Genomic DNA, 25,491 nt, shown 5'->3' on the forward strand with positions numbered 1-25,491 from the left:
TAAGGTCACACATCTAATATTTGCCAGAATATGCGTATAGACTTGGAATGTAAATGAATATTTAATAAAATGAAAGTCCGATATTAGAGTCTCACAATTTAAAATACCAGACCACATTGAATTACAGGGGGCGGGGAATTGCAATAACATATTTAACTTTAAAGCATTTGCCCTAAAGGCTGCTGCACAGGAAATGAGCTATACCTGCCATGAATGGATTCAATTAATCATCATTCACTGAATCTATACTATGTGTAAAGCTCTAGTGTAGTGTTCTGCCCTAGGGCTTGAACTCAGGGCTTGAGCACTGTCCCTGGGCTTTCCCAAGGCTAGAGCTCTATCACTTGAGCCACATCACCACTTTCAGCTTTTTTTATGTTTGTGGTATGGAGGAATTGAACCCAGATCTTTGTGCATGATAGGCAAGCACTCTACCATTAGGCCAAACTCCCGGCCCCAGCGCTCTGGACTTTTAAAGAAATTCCACTGAGTTCAGCATCACTTAAACTTAAATAAGAAGTTCAACAACAATTTTAGGGCAGTTGCTCAATAAATGAGTGTTTATTAGCCAGGATATGCACACATTACACCAATAGTGATACTACAGCATGTATGTAACATGTATAAGGGTGATACATTTGGAGAGATAGGCTCCCCTTCTCCAAAGGGGAGTATGGTTATATATGCACAAAATGCATAAAAAGAAGACAGGGATTTTCTGGGAGAAGTTTACATTTTTCATTCAGCTGGCAGCTGTGGCTCATACCTGTAATCCCAGCTACTCGAGAAGCTGAGATCTGAGGAACAAGGTTCAAAGCCAGCCAGGGCAGCAAAGTCTATGGAACACTTATGTCCAACTAACCACTGAAAAACCTGGAAATAGAGTTGTGGCTCAAGTGATGGAGCACCAGCCTTGGAATGAAAAAAAAAGCTCAGTGGGTAGGAGAGAGAAAGATCGCATGCAAATAATTACACCACCAAATTACAGACTGTGAATTAAAGAAACTTACTAATTCTGTGAGAGAGAATAGCAGGACAATAACGGCTTTATTTTATACTATTAACTGCCCAGAGTTCCCTGAAAGGGTTATTTGGGCTGAGAACTCAAGAATAAGGAGTCAGCTATGAAGAAAGCCAAGAGGAATGCAGTTCCTATAAGGAGACAGCAACTACAAAGGATACCAACGCTGAGAAAGATGCTAAATAAAGATTGAAGAAAAGATGGGATGAGAGACAAGGTGATGCTATAGGGTATTTTGTACTATTATTTTGGATTTTTATATTTAAAATATAGAGTAAAACTTTCTTGGCCATTCAAATTGGCAGCACAGAGAAATCAAGAGTAGAGATTGAAACTCAGGGGCTATCATATGGAAATGTTCTAGATCTGGGCAAGATTACATAAAGGGAGAATGGAGAGGTAGAAAGGAACAGACAATGGCTCAAGCCTGTGGAACAGTCACATTTTGAGTGAAGGTAGGGAAGAAAAATCAGCAAAGAAGACTATGGTAGTAATAAAGAACCACAAAACTCAAGAGGGTTCTGATGGTTTTCTAGGAACAGGCTGACTAGCTACTGAACTTGATGGGTAGAGTGAGAAAGGCTCATTAATTTAGGTGACACTGGAATTTTCAGTGAACTTGGACCAATTCTATGGGATGGCTGGGATGAAAACGCAGGCAGAAGTAGAGAGCCAGTGTAGGTGATGTGCATATGATTTAAATATTGGTATCCCCAGTATGTATATGGTAGAACCTATTGCTCAGAAAGATATTGTTCAGAAGTGGGGTACTTTAGGAGGTGATGCAGGCATGAGGGGTCTGCTCTCACAAGTAGAACGAATCTTCTTCTAACTGTTCAAGGGAATTTTCTCTCCTTATCTACCATAGAGTGATGTAAAAGGTGCCCTCTTTGACCAAACCCTCACTAGATGCAGAATCTACTGGTTCTGAATCTTGGACCTGCCAGCTTTCAAAACAGTAAGAGATAAATTTCCACTGTTTATAAATTACCTAGACTAATGCATGTTGTTCTGGCTACCTAAATGGACTGTGACAACATATTTGAGTAATTTTAGCATTGTTACATCTGTATGTTCCTTGAACCCGGAGCATTTCTCAGTGGAACCCTGGGGATGCTGAGAAATTACTTTCAGGATTGCTCCTTTATAGGAAGAGGGGGAGGAAACAGTCATTTCCACTCAAGCAGTTCTGTTGTCAACCAACTTTACCTATTGGGGTTCAGAACATTTCCCTCGAAACAGCAGGGAAGATTTAAAAGCATGCTCCTTGAAGATGCATGTCTCTGAGTCCCAGGCCTCTTTTCTTTTCTTTCTTTTTTTTTCATTTTTCTTTGGTCTCTTTAAAAATTATCTTTTTTATTGGTTTTTATTTTTTTTTACCAGTCCTAGGGCTTGAACTCAGGGCCTGAGCACTGTCCTTGGGCTTTTTCCTTAAGGCTAGAGCTCTACCACTTGAGCCACAGCACCACTTCTAGCTTGTTTTTCTTGTATGTGTTACCAAGGAATTTAACCCAGGTCTTCATGCATGCTAGGCAAGTACTCTACCACTAGGCTACACTCCTGGCCCCCAAAATGATCTTTTTAATGATTATTTTTGTATAATTCATATGCAGTTGTTACAGTTACATGAATCAGGTACAATCTAAGTATTCCCTTCTAGTCTTTCTCTCCCACCCCTACACATACGATATCCAGTTCATTTTCCACAGACTGTCTGGTGAGTATTACTGTTCTATCTGTTCCTCTTTGTTACACATTTTATATGCCCTCCGTCCCCTTCCCAAATACAAACAAAGTAGCAAACAATAAAAAAGGAAAAGAGAACAAAAATAATAACAATGACAACTAACGGGTGTCTCTTGTTTCCTTTTTTGTAGTTCATTTCATAGAATATTATTTTATATGATCATCTGTCCATAGCTATTGAGCCTTTGTCTGCCACGCCTATGCTTAGCCTCCTGTGGCCTCCAATGGCAAGGGTTCTATATAATTTAACGTGTCTAGTGTTTAGTGTTATTTATTTATTTTAGTCATTCACTATGTTTACTTTTAGATTCATAGACACATACTAGTTACCACAAGCAAGGGAAACCATGCAGATTATATTTCTTTGATACTGGTTTACTTTATTTAATATGATTTTTTCCAGCTCTTTCCATTTCCTTATAAATGGTATAATATCATTATTTCTGATTAGTGAGTAGCATTCCGTGTGTGTGTGTGTGTGTGTGTGTGTGTGTGTGTGTGTGTGTGTGACATTTTCTTGATCCATTCATCCACTGAGGGGCATCTAGGTTGATTCCATATCTTTGTAACAATGTTACATTAAAGATGGTTGTTGTGCTGATGGCTTTAGTGTGACCTGGTTTGTGGTCCATCGGATAAGCCAGTCATCTTTTCTAACATGAGCCGCTACCCTGTTAAACTGTTGTGCCTCAATTTCTAGGATTACAGATGCAGTCTTCATGTGGGCCCTCCCACCAGCACCTTAATGGATTGGCTACTTTATGCCATTTTTCTGTCTGAATGAATAATGCAATCCACTTATCACTTTATTTCATTGAATGCTTGATAGCTTATGCTACTTCTTCGATATTCCTCAGCAGTTCTCCCAGTGTTTCTCAGCAACAGGAATGACACTGATTTTTTTTTTACTATCTATTCCTCATTGGATCCCAATAATAACTTTACCCTTCATGATCCATCAGGAGCTGGTTTGGAGTTAAATAATGAACAATTTGAGGCAAAGATTGAGGTACGAACTCTTTGTCATTAGAAAAATTACTTTGTGACTGTGTATGTGACAGAGGTGGGAAGATGCATAAATCTAGAAGAGTGATTTAAGTGAGAGAGCAGAATGAACTGATTAGCAAAAAACACATGTAGAAGGGAAAGACAGAATTCAGAAATACCTGAGACCTAGAATCTACAGTAGACATTTCTTCCTGGTGAAAAGTACCTCATAGCCCTCTAAAAGAAGCTGTGTCCATTTGCCTCAACTAAATGTGTTGATTTGTTTCAAGCAATGTGAGGAAAGAAAAGCTTTTGTAATTTCTAGGTAAAAGAGGTAAGACGGGTGTGAAGGCCTTTCGCCTCCCTCTTCACTCACTGTATAATGTTGATGAGAACTACACAAACAGAACTGCCAGGGAAAAAGCCTGAGACCTCCATTCTGCTCTTCTTTTTTGAAAACATCTCTCATTTCTGACATAAGACAGTCTTTAAGTATTTCCAGGTTCACACCTAGTAATACCTGAGAGAGAAAAAGAGAGAGAGAAGAGAGAGAGAGAGAGAGAGAGAGAGAGAGAGAGAGAGAGAGAGAGTCATTAAACAAAAGAGAACCCAAGTTCTACCATTCTTTGTTGGTTTTTCCAGCTTCAAATTGTCTCTCCAATTAGTGTCAGTAACAAATTCTTCATTAAGGTCCTTTGAGAAGGAAGAATACATGATCATTGAGCAATAACATAACCTAGAGAAGCATTTTGAAAAATTATTCCCTGAGAATTTTCTTTTTTTTCCATAGGTAATGGTTAAATAGCTTTTTCATTTCAATGCACTATGTTGTAAGATATTTCAAGCACTGGAAAATGCTTGGTATTATGCATTCAAATTATTTTCTAAAATATATCAACACATTGTCAAGTGACAAAATGTTCAAAATAAGAACACCTTATGCATGCCGTGAGGGATAATAGTAAATGAAATGTTGGAATACAACAGAAAAAAAGCAACCTATAATTTATTTTGATTAAAAATTCAAGCATTTTTGTGCCATTTGCTAACATGTTTTCAAAACATATAAAATCATAAGCCATATTGAAGATTTAGCAGATAAGATTGCTTAGCTAAAAGAAATTGCATCATTAAAGTTCATATACTCAAACCTGATTTAACAACCATCTCATTATAACTTTTGTTCTTTTTTTAAAAGTATATATATATCATATATATATGACTGCATGCAAAAATATATATACATATATGTGTATATATATTTGATTCCATGTAAAAAGTACCACAAGGTTATATTTGACTTCTTCCTGGCTAAATTGACTATGTGATATCTGTTAAAAAATTATAAGTCTATGTTTTTCACACAACCCTTGTTATTTCCATGAAGAGTATGATCTAAAATAAAGTTATAGTATAAAATGAGACAAAATTTGTAACTGTATAATTTGAAAGTCCTTCTCAGATTCAGCAATTACAGAAGATAACTCTCATTCAGCTCTTTAGCCTTACTGATCTGTCTGGCTTGCTCAATCGCTCTTATTCTGTGTGTGTGTGTGTGTGTGTATGTGTGCCTGTGTGGTACCAGTCCTGGGGCTTGAACTCAGGGCCTGGGCTTTATATCCTGGAGCTTATTTGCTCAATGCTAGAATGCTAGTACTTTATCATTTGTGCCACAGTTCAATTTCTGCTTTGTTTGTTTGTTTGTGTTTGTGTTCACTGGAGATAAAAAGTCTCAGGGACTTTCCTGCATTGGTTAACTCCAAACTGTGTTTGGCAGCCTCCTGAATAGCTAGAATTATAGACATGAGCCACTGGCACACAGCAGAAGTCAATTTATTGAAACAAGTTCATAACCTTTATCCTGGGCTGGTTCTGAAACTAATAGCAATTATCATAGAAACACCGGACTATACACAATGAAGAGCCTGCAGTCTGCTGGATGAAATTGAAGCCGTTGATATGCAAAATATTGCCCTGAAACCTTGAGCATCTGCACCAGATGAGACCTTGTATGACAGCTCTAGGATCCTTCAAAATAGGCTTTTTATTAGATTCCTAGATGAATTTTTAAAAATTGGAGCAACATGGGCCCGGAGTTTGGCCTAGTGGTAGAGTGCTTGCCTAGCATTCATAAAGACCCAGGTTCTATTCCTCGGTACCACATACACAAGAAAAAGCCAGAAATGGTACTGTAGCTCAAGTGGTAGAGCTCAAGCCTTGAGAAAGCCCAAGGACAGTGCTCAGGCCCTGAGTTCATGCACCAGGACTGGAAAATTAAAAAAAAAAAAGTGGAGCAACATTCAAGTCTACAGAATTCAACATTAGGAGTAGCACCTACACTGAAGTCTTCTAAACAAAATGTTGCTTCTAAAGAAAACGTTGGACCATGTAAGAATCAATGATTCTAGGAAAGTACTGCTATGATATTTCTTAGAATGGGTAAGGTAATTTTCTTACAAATATGCCATCTTGGATTTTATTCTAGGGCTTCATATAATACTTATGGGGCTGCTTTCTTCTTGTTGAATCAGCCATGGACAGAGAAAATAAATATGAATATAAATGGAAGAGGAGACCTCATCTACATCCCCTCCCTATTCTGATTCATTTTGTTTTTGCAATTCACTAGATTATTCATTCAATCTGTCTTATGGGCATGTATGACATGCCAGGCTCTGTGCTAGGCACATGAAACAAGAAGAATTTTCTTTCAGCACCATCTGACATCTTCTCTCACAGCTAAATTTCAAAGGATGACACATACTTTTCTCAGATGAGGATTATAATGGATGAAATGGAGCCTTAGGAGATTCTAGCACCCAGTAAACCCCTTTTTATTCTCTAAAATGATGTTATATTTTAAACCCAAAGCTAGTCAAGTAAAATATAATGGTTTCTATCCCTTTGAATGCAGTGTCCTGTTAACTACAAGATGCCCTCCTAAAAGCGTGGATTCTCATAATTGCCCAGGTTCTAGAGTAAGTAGTAATGAACTCAGAAGTTCTATTGATGAATTAATTGCACCAGATTCCTTTCAAGAGAATGCTCGATGCTTGTCTTCAACATGGATCAATACTGACCTACCTCAGTGGTGTCCTCTTCAAAGGAACCATTTTAGTAGTATCGTAATGCTAGTGCCAGCCTTGATATAATGTTTATGACTTCTTGAATCTAGGTAATGGAAAACTGATGTGAATTAAACATGAACATGAAACCACCACTAACTAAGCAACTAGTAATGTGAAACAGTAATTACTTTGAGTGTATGTTATTAATCTCTATAATGTTATGATCTGTTGTGTGTGACTTGTAATACATGCATATTTATAAAGAAGAAAACAGGCTGAGCTTTGGAAGGATTTGCATATTATTACAGAACTGCAGAAAGAAGAAATACTATTTGAACCAAAATTTGTCTTGTTCCAAATACTCTGCTAATTAACTATGAGCATCAGAACTATTATTAGCAATAGTAATGACTGCATGTATTTTTATTTTTTTCTTTTTTTATTTTATTTTATTTTTTTATTGTAATTAGTAAAAGGGTTACATGATATTTGCCAGATAGAAGGTGAATTAATTCACATACATTGATACCCTTTCACATGTCTTGGTACCCATTTCCCTCCGCCTCCCACACCCCCCACCCATCATAGTTTTCCCCCCTTCCCTATCAAATTTCAAATAACCAAATACAAATAAATTCAATATATCAGATAACAAAGTGAGATACTATATCAATATGAGATAACCAAGGGACAGCAAAGGAGATGAGAGATAACATAGTACATTAAGGACAACAATCATTCATTATATGGCTTTTGTTTCAATATCCTGGAGGTCCCTTCAATTAGCTTATGTATCAAGATTTTGCTCTATTGCAGATCTCTGCTACTAGAACCCAAGGTTTCTACTGATTATGACGAATGAGGGAAACCATTGAGCCTAAGTTCCCTTGAGTCTGGCTTACTTCACTTAATATGATTTTTTCTAAGTGTTTCCATTTCCTAACAAATGGGGTGATGTCATTCTTTCTGACAGCAGCATAGAATTCCATTGTGTACAAATACCACAACTTGTTGATCCACTCATCAACTGAGGGACATCTGGGTTGGTTCCATATCTTTGCTATGGTGAATAATGCTGCAATGAACATTGTTGTGCTAGTGGATTTAGTATGTCCTTGTTTCTGGATGGTTGGGTAAATGCCAAGTAGTGGAATTGCTGGGTCATAGGGGAGTTCTATGTTTAGCCTTTTGAGGCACTGCCACACTGCTTTCCATAGTGGTTGAACGAGTTTGCACTCCCACCAACAGTGTAGTAGTGATCCCTCCTGGCCACATCCCCTCCAGCATCAGTTATTATTCGTTTTCCTGATCCTGGCCATTCTAACTGGAGTGAGGGGGAATCTTAGCATTGTTTTGATTTGCATTTCTTTTATGACCAGAGATGTTGAGCATTTCTTCATGTGTCTATAGGACATTTTTGTTTCTTCTTCAAAGAAGACTCTCTTTAAGTCTTTGGCACATTTTTTAATGGGATGGTTGTTACTTTGGAGATTAGTTTTGGAGTGATTCAATTTTTTGAGTTGTTGATATATTTTAGATATGAGGCCTTTGTCCGTTGTTTGGTTGGTGAAGATTTTCTCCCACTCTGTAGGCTTTCTAATTAATTTACTAGCTATGTCCTTTGCCATACAAAAGCTCTGCAGTTTAATGCAGTCCCACTTATCCAGCCTTTCTGTGATTTGTTGTGATTCTTGGTCCTTATTAAGGAAGTTTCGACCTGTGCCAAGGAGGCCTAGTGTATCTCCTGTTCCTTCCTGTAAAGTTTTCAGTGTGTCAGCTTTTACCTCCAGGTCTTTGATCCATTTGGAGTTAATTCTAGTGCAAGGTGACAAAGAAGTATCCAAGTTTAGTTTTGTGCAGGTGCTTAACCAGTTCGGCCAGCACAACTTATTGAAGAGGCTGTCTTTGTTCCATTCTATTTTTTTGCCTCCCTTGTCAAAGATTAGGTGGCCATAGGTCTGTGGTTTAATATCTGGGTCCTCAGTTCTATTCCATTGGTCTTCAGGCCTGTTCTTGTGCCAGTACCAAGCTGTTTTGAGAATTATAGCTCTGTAATAGAGTCTAAAGTTTGGAATTGAAATTCCTCCAGCGCTGTTCTTTCTGCTAAGAAGTGTTTTTGCTATACGGGGTCTTTTATTATTCCATATGAAATTTTGGATTGCCTCTTCTATTTCTTTAAAGAATGCCATTGGGATATTGATGGGTATTGCGTTGAATTTGTAGATAGCTCTTGGCAAGATTGTCATTTTCCCAATGTTGATTCTTCCAATCCAGGAGCATGGGAGGTTTTTCCATTTCCTTAGTTCTGCTTTAATTTCCTTTTTTAGGGTTTTAAAGTTTTCGTCAAAAAAGTCCTTTACATTCTTAGTTAAGCTAATTCCTAGGTACTTTATTTTCTTTGAGGCTATTGTGAAAGGAGTTTCTTTCCTGATTATTGCCTCGTTCCTCTCACTGTTGGCGTAAAAGAAGGCAGTTGATTTTTGAGGGGTGATTTTATAGCCTGCTACTCTTCCAAAGTTTGACTGCATGTATTTTTAAACATTTCTATTTTCAACTTATGGTATCTATGAAAGTGAAAGAAATGCCATTTCTGCTGCAGATCAAGATTTTGAGAAGATCTTGATGCTTACACTATGCACTAAATGTGCACTAGGAAGAGAACAGAAAAGAGAGCTCTTAGTCTGCAAGATCTAGACAAGCCTATGGATTGAGAAAATTGATAAGTATTTATTATTCTATATGTTATATATATATTCACTTTACAGAATAGTATAGAATTTATATATATTATATAGTATTATATATAACCTAAAATACACTATATTATATAATATATACTGTGTTATAGTATATAATTATATATTATATAGTATAGTATACTACCTATATAGTATATATGCTCTATAGTATATAATATATGATATCATATACTAATACAACATAATAGTACATACTATATACTATTATATACTGTTTATAGTATATATACAATATATACTATATACTATATAATTATATACTATGATATAGTATACAATATATATAACATATAATTAGATATTATATATTATAGTATGTTATATATATATTTAGCTTTCTCCTAGAGATTTATTTGAGCAACTCTATTCCCTTCTCTTTTTAAGTTTTCTACTCATCCTTCAGTACTCAAGTAACATGTCACCCATTAGTGTATGGTTGTCCATTTCCCAAAAGATTTCTGTGGGCAATATATTTTACCATAGCCTTTCAGTGACAATGTTTCACTTACACTAATTACTTCATCTAACAAGGAATAACCAGGAAATTTTTGCTAACTGTGGTCCTAGGTATGCTAATGCTCACAGTATTTGAGATATAGCTGATACTTACAAAATATTTGCTGAGTCTCTTAAGAAAATATATACTGATCCCCAGAATACATAAATATTGCAGTTCAAGATGAAGTCAGAGCTAAGAATCACCAGAGTGGAGGTATTATTTTTTATTGTTATTTTTAAAATGTCACAATTTCATAAGTAAAGAATATGATTACAGGGCCGGGAGTTTGGCCTAGTGGTTAAAGTGCTTGCCTAGCATGCACGAAGACCCGGGTTCGATTCCTTGGTACCACATATATAGAAAAAGCCGGAAGTGGTGCTGAGGCTCAAGTGGTAGAGTTCTAGCTTTGAGAAAGTCCAAGGACAGTGCTCAGGCTCTGAGCTCAAGCCCAGGACTGGCAAAAAGAAAAAAGAATATGATTACAATGTTTCTTGGGCATTGTCACCCCTTCCTTTACTTTTCCCTCTCATCCCTACCCACAAGTTACATAGTTTGTATTTAAGGTAATGAGAAAAAGTTGTCTGGAGATTGAGATCTGGATCACTGCTTGATATAATTGGCACGCTCATTGTGGTGGTTACAGCAAAGTTTTTTTGGTTTTGGTTTTGTTTTTTCCAAGCCCTGGAACTTGCTGTCAGTGCCTGAGCACTGTCCTTAGGATTTCCTCGAGGTTAGCACTCTACCACTTGAGCCACAGCATCACTTCTGGCTTTTTCTATGTATGTGGTACCAAGGAATCGAATCCAGATCTTCATACATGCAAAACAAGCACTCTACCAATAGGCCAAACTCCCAGCCAACAGTAAAGGAGTTTGAGGTTAAAGATGACAAGAGCAACCAAAGCCCATCTCAGCCAACTACCAGATATATTTATGTACCCATGCCTACACTGAAGTCATACAGCTCATTTTATGTATAATATGCACTGCCGATAACTGTGTCAGATATAATTCCTAGGAGGCATTTAGAAGAGTCTGACAAATCCCAAGAGTTATGCAAGGGTTAGCTGTTTACAAAAGCAGTTGTTAGGGTCTGCGTGTGAGGCTACATTTCTGTTTGCAAGGACTTCTTTAATAAGGAAACATACTGAGGAATAACCCACAGAAGAAATAAAACTGAGCTAACTAAGCAAACTCTGCCCCTGAAGCAGAAACAAATGGGTGCTAAAGAGAATAGGAACTTTCATCAGACTCAAAAAGAAGAGCAAATCAAGCAAAATTCAATAAGGCCCACTTCTGGCAGAACAGGCAGAGTCTTGGAGGACACAAAACAATAGAAATTGAGTTTCAGGCACTGAGCCACAATTGGAGTGATTCAGCACTCAAGCAGCCAGATGTTGGAGTCTGTTTCAGCAGGGGGAAAAAATCACTTGGTTTTATTCTGAACTAATAAATGCTGAGAATTCAGTCCATACTTTCTCCCCAATTTTCCAGAGTAATTAGTCTGAATGAGCTAGTTCATCTTGCTAGAAATAGCCAGTATTTAGGTGTCTGCTACCCATTCTCTTTTGTTAACCAACCTTTGGAGAGGTCAGTGTATTAACTGTTGTCACTCAGATGGAAAATGTGAAAAACACTGGAAGATTAATAGATTAGGAAAATTTTCAGCATAAACTCCATTTGGCATGTCACATATATCAACTTAAGAGTAAAGCATAAAAAGAAAATAAGAATGTGAGTGAGGACTCTGACACTTTAAAATTTAAGAGATTAAATGGAAAATAGGGGCCAGGAGTTTGGCCTAGTGGTAGAGTGCTTGCTTAGCATGCACGAAGACCCAGGTTCAATTCCTCGGAACCACATGCATAGAAAAAAGCTGGAAGTGGTGCTCAGGCTCAACTGGTAGAGCTCTAGCCTTGAGAAAGTCCAAGGACAGGGCTCAGGCCCTGAGCTCAAGCCCAGGACTGGCAAAAAAAAAAAGAAAGAAAATGGAAAATAGTATTTTGTTGTCATTGTTTTGGGGGATTTTTCTTTCTTTCTTTTCCTGTTGTTGTTGCCTAATTGACTACCATGGATTTATTTAGCAACTATGATCTTTTCTGTCCCTGGTAACCTGGAAATGTCTTACTTATCCTTCAATATACTGAAGTTAAATATCACCTATTAGATAGTTTACCTAGAGGCCCTTCTATTAGACAATATTTTCTTCCCAATGAGCATTTTGTTTACTTACAGGATTTCTAGGGGTATTTATTTGTGTGGCCTTCTGCCTTATAATCAGGAAACAAGAGATGCTGTATTGCTGTCCCCATCTACCCAGGACCAAAGGGAGGTGGACAAAACTACAAAACATGGCCTCATGCAATGTCAGAACTCACAAGAAAGAAGAGAAAAACAGCAAGGTTCTGCCTCACCATCCCATGGAAGGATATCAGACTTCTATCACAAAATTGTAAGCCCTTGTCTCAGAGTAAGAGTTAGTGTTGTGACCCAAAGAAACCTAGGTTATGTGGTTTCCTTCATTTGTGATGAAGCACTAGAAAGTGCCTATAAATCCACAAGTAAACACACTGGATGGTAAAAGACAAAAATAATAAATAAATAAATAAATAAATAAATAAATAAATAAATAAATAAATACACCAGGACATGATAAATTGTATAGGACTCTAGACATTCACATAGTGGAAGCAAAGGAGGATATTCTTAGGAGAGGATCACAAAAGCTCAATAGGTATATGCAAATGTTCATATAAAATGATTCTTACTTATAGAAATGAACACCCAAAACTAGAAACAAGAGGGATTTTTCCTTCATTGCTGTTTTGGTTTTCTGTCTCTTTTGCCTTTTTTGTAAGCTTATCTGTTTTTGGAGAGTTGCTAGGGTAAGGACCCAAAAAGGGGGCACAGGCAGAGAGTAAAAAATGAATGCAGCAATGGTACTCATCAGACACTATGTTGAAAATGAAGTATACAACTTGTGGGTGGGAACAGAAGGGGAAAACTGGAAGAGACCAAAGAATGGAAAAAGAAATGTACTCATTATCTGACTTATATAACTGTAACCTTTCAGTGCATCACCTTTACAACAATATACATGTATTTTACTATATACACATTAAAAAAAGGTTATATGGGCCGGGTGCTAGTGACTCATACCTGTGATCCTAGTTACTCAGAAGGCTGAACTGTGAGGATCAAGGTTCAAAGCCAGCCTGGGCAGGAAAGTCTGTGAGACTTTTATCTCAAATTAACCACTAGTGAACCAGAAGTGATACTGTGGTTCAAAGTGATAGGACACTAGATTTAAGGTGAAGAGTTCAGGAACAGTGCGCAGGCCCAGAATTCAAGCCCCACAACCAACAATAACAACAAAAAGATTGTATGGTTCTTGGACTTTGGTGCTTTACCCCTATAATCTCAGCTACTCAAGAGAAGACCATGGTTCAAAACCAGCCCAAGTAGACATATTCAATAGACTCTTAGCCCCAATTAATAAGGGGAAAAATGCTAAAATTAGAGATATGGTTCAGGATGTAGAGTCCTCATCTTGAGCACAAAAAGAAAGTATGTAGTGTGGTTTCAAGATGTGGGAATATTTTGCCCCAGAATGCATTATAGTGGTCTACACATTGTCTCTCTGCCCTTGCTATGAAATCTCCAACTCTGTTCCTAACTAATCAGGGCATGTTTGTAGGATGAATGAATGAAGTGACCCAAAGAAGGTGAGATGATTACCTATTTTCTTGAATTAAAACAGAATATCTGTGAAATCCATACCATGTATGTATGCTCTTTTGTGTCAGAAAGTAAAGAAAAATGACATAAAGGAGGAAACATAAGAACATGGTTACAACACATTTGTTTAGTTCTGAAACAAGAGAAAACTATCTCTACCCTGGAATCAAACTGCTTCTCGTTCTGTAGGTACAGCCTTGAGCAGCCATTATCCCTCTGCCTTACAGTGGTCCAGGAGAATCATTTTTTGTATTCTGGCCATATATGGCAGGGTTAAAGGCCGAATAAACTGAAGTATTGTGGATAAAATCTAACATTTAATGTTCTAAGTGCCTAAAGAAACTCAAGATGAGAATAGATTCTGCTATATCTATATGAGCTGAAAACAGAGATTATTTTCTCTGCTATAAAACTGAATTTATATTAGATCCTTTAGTATGCCTTTAGAAAAACAGTGATTTAAAAAGATTTTCAAGAAATCCCAAATTCTTTACTCTTCTCTTTTTTTCTCCCTGTGGTGTCAGTGACATGAATTAGTAATATTTTTCTCAATTTATATGGTGTTGTGTAATACAGGGCACATAAAAGTCTCACTTGACATAATTCAGTATTTTTTATAGAAACCAGTTAACAAGTCTTTATTTTTAGTTTTTCTAGCACCAAACAGTTCTGAATGAGTTCAATGTTTTATTACGACTTTAAACGAAATGTTAACTTTTCCATCCATTCACTTTGCTGCTACTGACATATAGACATTTTTGAGAATAACTTTCTAGATCTTCATTTGACCATGTCTGGTTCTTCGTTAAACAGAATTATAACAAGTTGAATTCTAAGAAACATGAGGATTTTTTAAGTGTCTGGAGGATAGGAAACTAACTCATTGAAGCCAGGGAAAGCTTGATGATGTAACATCAGAATTCTGTAACTGCCCAAATCTAAGAATGGGGAGGGAAAAAAGGTCAGGGCAGCTAGTCTCACCACCAGATGGTTTTGCCCACCAATTTCTATCCCTGATCTCATCTGCAACAGAAAGCCAACAAATGTTCCCAGCTTCAGTTCATGCCATGTAGATCTGGTATTCCAAAATGTCTGGATATATATACATATATATGTATATATACCCAGATAACATATCCATATCCAGAGAGTCAAGGTACCTAGAGTCTTACCTACTGGAAATCAATTTGCATATTTCATGACAAAGAGGAAAATATTGAATGAAGAAATTCATTTTTTAATATTTTATTGTAATTAACAAAAGGGTTACATGATATTTGCCAGATAGAAGGTGAATTAATTCACATACATTGATACCCTTTCACATGTCTTAGTCCACATTACCCTCCCCCCACTCCCCATCTTGGTTTTTCCCCCTTCCCTATCCAATTTCAAATACAAATATATCCAATATATCAGATAACAAAATGAGATACTGTAACAATATGAGATAACCAAGGGACAGCAAAAGAGATGAGAGATAACATAGTATATTAAGGACAACAATCATTCATTATATGGCTTTTGTTTCAATATCCTGGAAGTCCTTTCAATTAGCTTCATACTATATGGCCTTTTGTATCAAGGTTTTGCTCTATTGCAAATCTCTGCTACTAGAACTCAAGGTTTCTACTGATTATGACAATGAGGGAAACCATTGAGCCTAAGTTCCTTTGAGTCTAGCTTACTTCACTTAATATGATCTTTTCTAAGTGTTTCCATTTCCTAACAAATGGGGTGATGTCGTTTTTTCTGACAGCAGCATAGAATTCCATTGTGTACAAATACCACATCTTGTTGATACACTCATCAACTGAGGGACATCTAGGTTGGTTCCATATCTTTGCTATGGTGAATAGTGGTGCAATGAACATTGTTGTGCTAGTGGATTTAGTATGCCCTAGTTTCTGGATGGTTGGGTAAATGCCAAGTAGTGGAATTGCTGGGTCATAGGAGAGCTCTATGTTTAGCTTTTTGAGGCACTGTCATACTGCTTTCCATAGTGGTTGAATGAGTTTGCACTCCCACCAACAGTGTAGTAGTGATCCCTCCTGGCCACATCCCCTCCTGCCTCTGTTGTTATTCGTTTTCCTGATCCTGGCCATTCTAACTGGAGTGAGGTGGAATCTTAGCGTTGTTTTGATTTGCATTTCTTTTATGACCAGAGATGTTGAGCATTTCTTCATGTGTTTATAGGACATTTTTGTTTCTTCTTCAAAGAAGACTCTCTTTAAGTCTTTGGCACATTTTTAATGGGATGGTTGTTACTTTGGAGATTAGTTTTGGAGTGATTCAATTTTTTGAGCTGTTGATATATTTTAGATATGAGGCCTTTTTCCATTGTATGGTTGGTGAAGATCTTCTCCTACTCTGTAGGCTTCCTAATTAATTTATTAGCTATGTCCTTTGCCATACAAAAGCTCTGCAGTTTAATGCAGTCCAACTTATCCAGCCTTTCTCTGATTTGTTGTGATTCTTGGTCCTTATTAAGAAAGTTTTGACCTGTGCCAAGGAGAGAGTGTATGTCCTATTCCTTCTTGTAAAGTTTTCAGTGTGTCAGCTTTTACCTCCAGGTCTTTGATCCATTTGGAGTTAATTCTAGTGCAAGGTGACAAAGAAGGATCCAACTTTAGTTTTCTGCAGGTGCTTAACCAGTTCTGCCAGCACAACTTGTTGAAGAGGCTGTCTTTCTTCCATTCTATTTTTTTGGCCATAGGTCTGTGGTTTAAAATCTGGGTCCTCAGTTCTGTTCCATTGGTCTTCAGGCCTGCTCTTGTGCCAGTACCAAGCTGTTTTGATAATTATAGCTCTGTAATAGAGTCTAACGTTTGGTATTGCAATTCCTCCTGCGCTGTTCTTTCTGCTAAGAAGTGTTTTTGCTGTATGAGTTCTTTTATTATTCCATATGAAATTTTGGATTGCCTCTTCTGAATACTGAATGAAGAAATTCATTTTTATAGAATATATGTTTCTCTGAGCTCCCCATCAAGTGCTAGTATCCAGATGTTAGGCAGAAAAAAAGCAAGAGGGCAGAAAATAACAAAAGCTATAGAAAAGCTTAGGAAAATTACCCTGTTAAAACACTGTAAGACTGGAACAGAAGTATTAGTTGCCTTGATTACTCTCAGAAAAGGGAAATTACAAAAAACCCTCATTAATTGACAAGTTAATATTAATTAGCACCTGTTTTAATCCAAATATTGATACACCTGACAATAAGAAAAGGCTATAAAAAGATCCTTAGAGAAAGCCTGGTGTCTGAACTTAGGGTCTCCAATTTGCTAGGTAGGTTTTTTTTCCACCATTTGAGCTTTTCTTCCAGTCATTTTTCTTTCGAGGTTACTTTCTGAGATAAAGTCTTGTTTGATCCTTCTATTTGTACTTTACTGTCATTAGTAGGACAGGTACTATCCATTGTAATTTCTACTTGTTACAGTATTTTAATTATCACTACTACTACTACTTAAAATAACCTATCTGAATGCAGATAAATAGGGTTGGTGGTCTGTCAATAAGATGGTCCTCCCTGATTCTGGTAGTTTTCAGGATGATATTTAGAATGATCACCAGTGTCCTGCTTAGTGACCCTGACATCAGCCTGGTCTCTGAAAGCCACTATCCATTGAAGAAAATAGTTTCTACTCTCATTCATAGAATCCATCTCTTCTGACGTTATGTAACTAGAGAAAAATAAAACAAGTTAGGAAGAATAAAATAACCTTTGATTCCAATTATAACTTTCTTTGTAAGCAGAATTGATGTTGTAAGAAAGAAACAGAAAGGAACAAAGGAAGGAAGGAAGGAAGGAAGGAAGGAAGGAAGGAAGGAAGGAAGGAAGGAAGGGAAGGGAGGAAGGAAGGGAAGGGAGGAAGGAAGGAAGGAAGGAAGGAAGGAAGGAAGGAAGGGAGGGAGGGAGGGAGGGAGGGAGGGAGGGAGGAAGGAAGGAAGGAAGGAAGGAAGGAAGGAAGGAAGGAAGGAAGGAAGGGAAAGGGAAGGGAAGGGAAGGAAGTGAGCGGGGAGGAAGGGATGGTCGGGTGCTCATGGCTCATGCCTGTAATAGGCTGAGATCCGAGGATCATGTTTCCAAGCCAGCCTGAGCAGAAAAGTCTGTGAGACTCTTTTTGTTGTGTTTTGTTTTTGCCTTTGGGGGAGGGTGCTGGGGATTGAACCCAAGATGTTGTACTTGCTAGGCAAGCGCTTTGCTACTGAGCTACATCTTATCTCCAATTAATCACAGAAAGCACTACAAGTGGTGCCGTGACTCAAGTGGTAGAGTGCTAGCCTTGAGCAAAAAGAGCTCAATAATAGCATCCAGGGCCAGAGCTCAAGCCCCAAAACTGACCAAAAAGATTGCCACTTAGTGGCTTTTGTGGAAAACAAAGGGACTTTCCCAAGGGACTGACAAATCCATCACATCTGTAAAATACATTGGTCAAAAATCTGAATGGCAGGGCCGGGAGTTTGGCCTAGTGGTTAAAGTGCTTGCCTAGCATGCACAAAGACCCGGTTCGATTCCTTGGTACCACATGTATACAAAAAAGCCGGAAGTGGTGCTGAGGCTCAAGTGGTAGAGCTCTAGCCTTGAGAAAGTCCAAGAACAGCGCTCAAGCCCAGGACTGGCAAAAAAAAAAATCTGAATGGCAACATTTGGGTTTGCTTTGCTCCTCTGAGACTCATACTTATATTGAGGCAGCTATTTACAAAAAATTTCCAGCACCACAGACAATTAGCAGAAAGCAGCATGTAACAATTATTTCAAGACAGGTTAAAGGAATTTTCTACCTAAGTCTACACTTTGTTTCTCTGATTTTCATAGCTCACAATAACACAGTATCTCTCCCATTTACAAAATATTATATCATCATTAGTCTTTTCCTTTTAAATTAGAAATACAAAACAGTGTTTACCTTCATTGCATATGCCCCCATCCTTGCCCTGAGTTAATATTTCAAAGCACTGACAAAGGTGCTTAGCTCATAATAAGACATTATGAGATGATATGTGTGTGTTAGATAGATAATGATAATGATACATGCATACATACACACATGATAGTTGATAAATACACAGATATATACATAGATGATGGATAGACAATAGCATAGATACATAGATACATAGATGAAGAGATAGTCATTTCTCCATGAGAATCATTACTGATCTGTGATCATTGACTGTCATCTTGCCCAAATTATACAATGTTTTCAGGTAAACCCCTGCCATTTCTTTCCCCACTGAGAAAGAATCAAGGATATTGTAATACTTGCTCCAGTGGAAGTAGATATGACACTTCCTGGCAACTCTTTCCCTCTGCTCCAATCTCACCAGGTTAACAAAACAAAGAATGTGACAGTAATAGGAACAGTTCTCTGATGTCTGCATATTTATCTGGACTATTATCACCAATAAAGCTCCTCATCTGTCCCATTACAGACATGGTGATAAGACACAGCTATTCAGCTGACAATATTTATCTTATGTTGAAAAGTTTTAGGAATAATGCTCAGTGATTCAATATAATATTGCTGAGGGTGAAAAAATAAGCACCAGCGAAAGTTTCCTATGCTAAACTACTTAAATCAAGTTAGAATAAAAACTGCCAGTCAAATCAGGGCATTAATAAAGAAGCACTTCACACAAAAAAAATTGAGATTCTGAAGTTCCTAAATTCCATTGCGAGAATTCACTTAGGCATCCCATTCTTGCCAAAAAAGAAAAGCAACATTTTAGGCTAATTTGAAGTCTCCACTTCTTGTAAGAAATATGGAACTTCTTAAAGAGAATATTATAAACAAGAATATAATCCATAACATTACCAGTCAAGCTCCATTATATTCCCAGAATGCTATTATAGGCTCTACATCTTAAATCAGAAGTTTCTTTGTATATAATTTTTCTATTAGTTTCATTTAGGGTATCCAGGAAGTTTCAAAAATAATCAGTTAAAATAAGATTATAAGCCCACTGGTCACATTTTTCTTATTGTAATACACAAACCTCCAATTTGTTTTCTTCTAGCTGGCTTTTATATATTCCCCAAAGGTGGGTGGCAAAATTATAGTTTCATTTGTAGTAGAATTGCACACTGAGACCCTTGCATTGATTCATAAACTGGCTTAAAATTGCAAGTTAAAAGTGTTTGTCATCATCCTAAAATGATTCGTTATTAATCAACCAATTTATCTACGTTTCTATCAAGCTAAGCAGAAGGAATGTCCTTGCCATGGCTAATGGCTTCCAAAATTAAGCTGAACTAGTAAAAGAGATACTAAACAAAAAGGCAGCCAAAGTGCAGCTTGAAAACGCTGCTCTCCCTCATGATTGGTGAAAGGAAAGAAATGACCTTAGTTTCTGTTAAGTTCATATAAGTTACTCTCACAGCAATTCTGCCTGTGCATTCACTCTAGTGAGGAGTTCCGGGGAAAGGAACAGAACAGAATTTGAAGTCATAGAATGGGAAGAAGAGATAATCTAGGACATATGGAGAAGGAAGCTATCTTTGCTTATTGGAGATTTGCTGCATAGTTGAGCACTGTGCAGCCTTCTCAGAGGGTACAGATTTCTCCAAAAAAAAAAAGAGAAATTCAGCACTGACAACAGGGTTGGAAACCTTTTCGCAATGAAGGATCTTGCCCCAAATGGCCAAACACTTGTTGAGTATGAAAATCAAAATGATTTTGTCCTTTCACTCTAGACAGTTGCTGTATTTCTGAACATTATAAAGCATCAGGTTAAAAAAATAACACCTCCAGCTAGGTGGCACAGAGAAATGGCAAAAGAAATGCCTTCTCCTTTCAGACTCCATGACTGAGAAGAGTCAGTGAAGCACAGGAGAGCCCTCTCAAACTCCTGTGTCAAATTCTTCCTCTCCCATCTCCCTCCTTTCCCACCACAATAAATATGTGAATCCTTAATTTTGTATTAAAAAAACAAACAAACAAACAGTGACTTGTGCTTCATCAATGGTGTCGGGAAGAGACAAACTTTCATTCTGTTATCTGTCACTGACCTGGAGATAATCCAGGCCTGTCTCAGACTCAGAATTGTCCTCCCTCAACCTCCCAAATGCGGGGATTAAAGGTATACACCACTATGCCACAGAAAGTAGTAGGAAATTCAACAGAATAAGAGTGGGCAGGGAAAGGGAAAAAAAGGGGGTAAACTCTGCTGAATTAGTGCATTCATGGAACAAATTAAGCAGTTGCTGACATCGTCAAAGATAGCATTCCCTGCACTGTAAGGCTTGTTTCTTTTTCATGAGAATGATTGCTTATAAATAGTCTTACTTTACAGTTCTTTTCATGTTTAGTTATTATTTCAGAAAATGAGCAGAGTACAGAACCTAATTAAATACAGACTTACCTGTTTACCAGGCATATATATTTAACCAATGTTGACATCACTTAATCTTTGAAAACACTCTTTTATGGAAGTGGAGCATGTGAAGGAATACACGAAGGAATGTGCCTTCATCAACACCACGGGACTAAATGACACATCTTAAAATAAGCAGCTCTACAGAACCAGCACGGAGCTCAAGACACAGCTCACCTCACTTCTGATACCACAGAAGGCTTTTAGATATTTTTATTTATTATTGCTTTTTTTGTGCCAGTTTTGGGACTTGAACTCAAGTCCTCAAGCTCCCACTTTGTTTTGTTTTGTTTTGTTTTTCCAGTCAAAGCTGTTACTCTGCCACTTGAGCCATACCACCACTTCTGACCTTTGGGTGGTTAATTGAAGATAAGAGGCTCAAGGACTTTCCCATCTGGGCTGGCTTCAAACTACAATTCTCAGATCTCAGCCTCCTGAGTAACTAGGGTTATAGGCATAAACTACCAGTGCATGAGTAATCATACGCATCTTACACCTACAAATGAATGAAGTTAATTCAAGTTTTGCCTCTAGCAACAGTTAATTCAAATATATTCTTTGTAAGTGAACAAAGTAAGTGGCGGAAGGCAGGTAGGAGGAGTCACACTATCAAACCTTGGGTGTGTATGAGGCAATGAGTTTGCTATCTTGCTCCAACTTGTACATGTAATTCTTACTTAATGTCCACTTGATGTACATTTAATTTTGACTGCTTCTGGCTATTGTGGATAGGATGAATGAAAATTTTCTATTGGCCTCTGGTGAACAAATGCACACATTCTTATTGGGCACCAATCTTGGAATGGAATTAATTGCTTATATTAAGCTTTAGAAATAGTGCAAAATCATTTTTTTCATAAAAGAAATGCCAATTTTTATACCAAGTAACATATGAGCTTATATTAAAACATTGGTATTAAAATAAGAATTGTAATATCTCTAAGAGAGTAAAAAGAAAAGCCAGGCAAAAATGGAAATACATGTCTTCAGTACATATGATTCATGATATGCTTATATCCAGAGTATATTACTCCTACAAATCAATTAGAAAAAATTCAGACAATTCCATTAAAAAATAGGGGAAAGACTTGAACTAATGGTTTAAAAACAGGATACAAAAAGCATCATTACATATAAGCTGCTCTATTAATATTAAGTGCAATACTACTAAATATTTCCAGAACTGATTTTAAAAAGTGTAAGACCAAGTGTGTTTTGGTATTTATTGTGTGGGTCAAATAATTAGCATGCAACTGAGTCCAGTTTGTTTTGTTTCCTTCTGTTATTTCACTTCTTTTCCTACCTTCTAAAACTCCAATTTGATTGTCTTTGTTTTAACTAAAGAGTTCAATTGACTCATATTTGTACCTATGGTAAAAATATTTGAGTCAACCATTCTCTCTCAACTCTCTCCTTCACACAATGCTTCCTTCATATTTTTGTTGTCATCTCTTCAAGATCATCTTCATATTAGCATAAAGCTTTTCAGAACATCTAATCTTCCCTAGTATTAAAAGCAGAATAGTTTCCTTACCTATAAGATTAGCATTCAAATTACTCTCAAATCTCAGTGTTACCTACAGTACTAGAATGCCCATCCAACATATATGTTTTCTGATGGTGTGTGATAGATTTCTCCAAACAATAAGCAAGAAAAAGAAGAATTTATACATATATTCACCTATATTTAATCATTTAAAGTTTCTCTATAAAGAAGTCAGATCAGTCAACACTGCCGTCTGAAGAATCCACAATAAATAATATTTTCCTCCATCACTATCAAGTCACAAATCATTTTCAACTTCGTTGGTTTGAAACGATGCTTCATGACTTTGCTTTTAATTTTTGTATATTACATTTTTGTGATCTTTAACATATTATACTTATTGACCTTTCAGGAATCATTTTAAATCACGTACATATTTTATATCATATACTTTTATTTTATCCAGTCATACATTATTTTAATAATGTACCAAGGTTTGATTTCAGAAGACTCCAGGCTCATTCAGCTTGCTTTCTTCCTCATGGCCCAAGGAGCCACACCTCCAGTCCAATATTTTGCTGGTTATTTGGAGATGAAATCTTGTAGACTTTTCATCCCAGGGCTGGACCTCAATCCTCAAGGTTTTAGCCTCATAAATGGCTAAGATTATAGGCATGAGCCACTGGCACAAAACTTTCATTATATTTTCTTGATTCTCAGGTATTTTTGTACATTATTTATTCAGCCATTTTGTTGTATAGAATTTTTTTGGTGTCTCTGGTATTGTAAGTTTTCCCTTTGTTGCTTGGATGTTTTGAATATGTTCAAAGAACTTCTTTCCTCTTTCCATTGATTTTGAGAGTTCTAACTCACAACTTGAATACATGAATTGATTCCCAACCAACAACACTTTTATTTTTTTCCAGAAAGACTACTTGTCAATCTCTTGAGAAACATATACTGAGCTTTTAAAACTTTATATTACTTTAAGAACCTCAAAATAAATATAGAGTAAAAATGATAGCATTTACACAACACTTGGCATATGCCTGTAATTTCAGCAACTGAATGGCTGAAATGACAGGATTATGAGTTCAAGGTCCACTCAGGTTATATACTGAGATTATGTCCAAAAAGTAATAGCTATCGAGTCACCGTTGGTCATCATCATCATGATCATATCTGAATTTAGTGGAGATCAAGTCTTCAAAATAAGTTCATACCGGGTATTAATAAAAGTGAGCATGAATAGAAAGGCATTTACTGAAATTTTACTCTCATTAACAGTTTATAAACTACTCACAGCAGTAATCTATTTACAGAAATATCCTCCAAAGGGTAAGAGATGATCAGTTATATTAAGGTTCTCTGCTGTTACTATTTACCATAGTGAAGATACGGAACCAACCCAGATGTCCCTCAGTAGATGATTGGATCACCAAGATGTGGTATTTATACACAATGGAATTCCATGCTGCCGTCAGAGAAAACAACACCACCCCATTTGTAAGGAAATAGAAAGACTTACAAAAAAATCATATTAAGTGAAGTAAGCCAGACTCAAAGGAACATAAGCTCAATGGTTTCCCTCATTTGTAATAATTAGTACAAACCTTGGGCTCTCATAGCAGAGATTTAGAATAGAACAAAACCTAGATACATAAGGCCATATAGGATGAGGCTAAATGAAAGGACCTCCAGGATATAGAAACAAAAGCCATATAATGAGTGATTGTTGTCCTTAATGTACTATGTTATCTCTCATCTCTTTTGCTGTCCTTTGGTTATTTCATATTATAACAGTATTTTACCTTGTTATCTGTTATATTCTATATATGTTTATTTGGTTATTTGAAATATGATAGGGAAGAGTGGAAAACAAGATGAGGAGTGGGGGTGGGGGGAAAATGGGGACCAAAACATGAGAAAGGGCATCAATGTTTGTGAAGTAATGCACCTTCTATCTGGTAATGTAACCCTTCTATTAATTACAATAAAAATATATGAAAAAAAGATGACTGTTTTTCCACAGTCATCATAACATATGTTGGATGTGGCTGATGTTTCCAAGTAGTTGGTTTAGACCAATGATTAATAATTTATGAGCAAATCAATATTTTGTGTAATTGTTGTACAAATAAAACTTAAGCATGTTTTAGGACAAATCTCCAATATCGTAACTTTCAGGTGGGAACTATCGTTTCAGCACTGTTGCAATTGTTGATATTTGTGTGGGTGGGTGTGTACATTCATGCTTTCATGTGTGTGTGTGTGTGTGTGTGTGTGTAGACTTGCTCACATCAGTTGTCAGAAAATTTCCTGTGGTTTGCCTGACTAATGGTGATTATCAATTTGCCAAACAAATAGAGTAATGAACTTGTCTATTTTCCCAGAAGATGGATGTACTCACTTTCTACTCAAGTGACATTCCTAAATGGCTTCTACATTCCTGCCCTTCTTTATCAAAGACAAGATTTATGTACAACTCAACACAGGAGATGAAATCACTAAATCCTGGAGGTGATGTAAACGTGCTGGAAATCGATATACACAGACTACCATTAAGAATTGTTCATTTTATTTCACATGAATTTCATCCCACTAAAAACAAAAACAAAAATCACTAGAACCAAAAGTGGATTTGCACAGAGTTGATATTATTGATACTAAAATACTCTTCTATATTTTTTGCCAGTCGTGGGGCTTGAACTCACGGCCTGAGCACTGTCCTTGGACTTTTCTCAAGGCTAGAGCTCTACCACTTAAGCCAAAGCACCACTTCCAGCTTTTTTCTATGTATGTGGTACCGAGGAA

This window comes from Megascapheus bottae, chromosome 2 (genome assembly GCF_031878675.1).
Source record: "Megascapheus bottae isolate mThoBot1 chromosome 2, mThoBot2.hap1, whole genome shotgun sequence".
Classification (NCBI taxonomy): Eukaryota; Metazoa; Chordata; class Mammalia; order Rodentia; family Geomyidae; genus Megascapheus; species Megascapheus bottae.